The sequence below is a fragment of the Canis lupus genome, chromosome 34 (genome assembly GCF_003254725.2).
Source record: "Canis lupus dingo isolate Sandy chromosome 34, ASM325472v2, whole genome shotgun sequence".
In the NCBI taxonomy this organism is placed as follows: Eukaryota; Metazoa; Chordata; class Mammalia; order Carnivora; family Canidae; genus Canis; species Canis lupus.
In genome coordinates this window covers 6,521,489-6,524,089 of record NC_064276.1, presented here as the reverse complement: position 1 = coordinate 6,524,089, position 2,601 = coordinate 6,521,489, and positions in this window count along the sequence as shown.

Genomic DNA, 2,601 nt, shown 5'->3' with positions numbered 1-2,601 from the left:
AACATCCTCACCTTTAGTTTTGTTCTTCATGTTTTTCCTAAGTTAGGGTGTAAGGAAGATTAATTATGATCATTTTAGTGTTTGTGGAGTATATGCTAACCTTTGGAGTTCTCTAAATCGCTCCAAGTGAATTGAGTGATTATAATGTGCTATACATGTATACTCAGATGACTTAGAAAATGCTGTTAAGGGCAGCCCCGGTGGCTCAGCAGTTTAGTGTTGCCTTCAGCCCAGGGTGGGATCCCGGAGACCCGGGATCGAGTCCCATGTCAGGCTCCCTGCATGGAGCCTGCTTCTCCCTCTGCCTGTGTCTCTGCCTCTCTCTCTCTCTATGTCTCTAATGAATAAATACATAAATAAAATCTTTAAAAAAAAAGAAAATGCTGTTGAAAAACTTGTAGCTGTTATATTATATGATCAATTGGTTGGTCCTTCAAATTCTAAACTTCTATCAAATAACAGATCATATTCTTTGAAAACAAAGATCACGAATATATATCATATATGATTTAGGTTGACATAATTAAAAGTTTGTGCATACACGCACAACAAGAATCATGGTGCAAGACGTAGGGGGAGTACATAAACCCATAGAATAATTAAACCTCCATGCTCACCATTCTGGAGAGGTCTCTAATGAAAAGACCTTGAAGGTCTTTCATCAAGGAGCTATCTAATAGAACCATGGCAGCCCTGAACCTCCTCTCAGGAATGAGTAGGGCAGATCGCTTCTGCACATGGTTACTCTTGCAGGGAAGTAGCATGAATGGATAGGCACTGGTAATTATTTGAGTTTACCCTATGTTTATATTCCACTTGATAATCAGTGGGCATCATGGGGCAGGAGGGCATACTCAGGACAGGATGGGATGCTTTTCAGAATTAGCTGCTGCCTGAGGTGTATGTGAAAGACATTCTTCCACTCACATCTCTAGCCGGAGTAGGTTCTGAGGCTTTCAAGAAAGGATCCTTTGGAAAGAAGAAAGTTCCTATTTTCAGGACTCTAAGATTTTGGGAGGCCACTTTACTAATTTCAGAGGTGGGGAACAGACATGGCAAGAAAAGAATAGGTTAGAAAGGGAGAAAAATAACCTATAGTTCTCTGAGTTTAATTGCTTGAATTATGCACTTGCTACGGAGACCAATGACTTCATTATTTTAATATACTTATACTTCAGGCCATTTACCTAGCTCAACTAAATTAAATATTTGCTTCCACACGAAATGTGTTGAATGACTATTTAATATCGTAGCAACTTTATTACTGAAAATTGTTATAATTTCATTTGTGATCACTAGTGATGTTTCAGCTCACATATATATTACATTTTTCATTTATTTTGGTATCTATGAATATAAGAAAAAAATTTTATTTTTATTTTCACATGTTGTATGTTAAATGGAACATTTTAGATGTTCCTATTTTTTGTTTTTTAGTGAGGGCAGGGCAGAGGCAGAAAGAGAGAGAATCTTACACAGGGTCCATGTCCAGCATGGAGCCCCACAGAGCTCGATCTCACCGTCCTTAGATCATGACCTGAGCCAAAATCAGCATTTGGATGCTTAACCAATTGAGCCACCTAGGTGCCCTGATGTTCCTATTCTTAATAATGGTCTTAATATTATTTCCCTATCCATATTGATTTCAGACCAGAGTTTTTAACCTGAAGTTAAATTGTCATACCATTTTCAAGGTCCAAATAAGTTAAAAACATAGGAAAAATGTACTAAGGAATTTCAAAATGAATACATCCTCTACACTGTAATTTTTTACATTAGATATTATATATCACTATAAAATGTAGCAGCCCTTCAAGAAATCTATCAATGACACTTATTTTTTTGTTTTGGCATAATTTTATTGGAATTTATTTCTATATAAGCATTCCAACCTAAAAAATCCTTTTTTTTTCACATGCAGATCTTAAGCATGGAATGCAATGAGGTTTGATCAATGTATATACCTATCAAGACAGAACATTTCCATCACCCACTAAAACATTCTGTTATAACTAGTTTGATTCCCATCCAGTTGATTCCCATCCCTCTTGGACAACCACTGTTTTGATTTGTGTCATCAAGACTACTCATTCTGGAGCTTCAATAAATGGAATCATGCAGAGTGTACTGTTTCTGTGTCCAGCTTCTTTTGCTCATGATTCTTGAGATTCATTCATGCTGTTCCTTGTATCAATAATTCCTCTTTGTTTTTGTTAATTGGTGAATAATATCCCATTGTATAAATATACCATGACCTTTTATTAATTCTCCAGTTGATGGACAGATAGGTCTTTTCCAGTTTTTGCTGGTTATAGGAAAAGTTATTATAAACATTCTTGTTGAAGACTTTTTTGAGCATTTCCTTTCTCTTTGTTAAATACCTAAGAGTGGGATTATTGGATCATAGGGTTGGTGTACATTTACATTTATTAGAAACTGCCAAACTGTTTTCCAAAGCAACATTTACATGTATGTATGTTTCAATTGCTCCACAGCACTTCAACTTGGTGCTAGCCTCTGATTTTACCCATTAGAGTGGTGTGAAATGCTATCTCATTGTGGATATAATTTTAATTTATCTCACTGAACGTTTTTTCATGT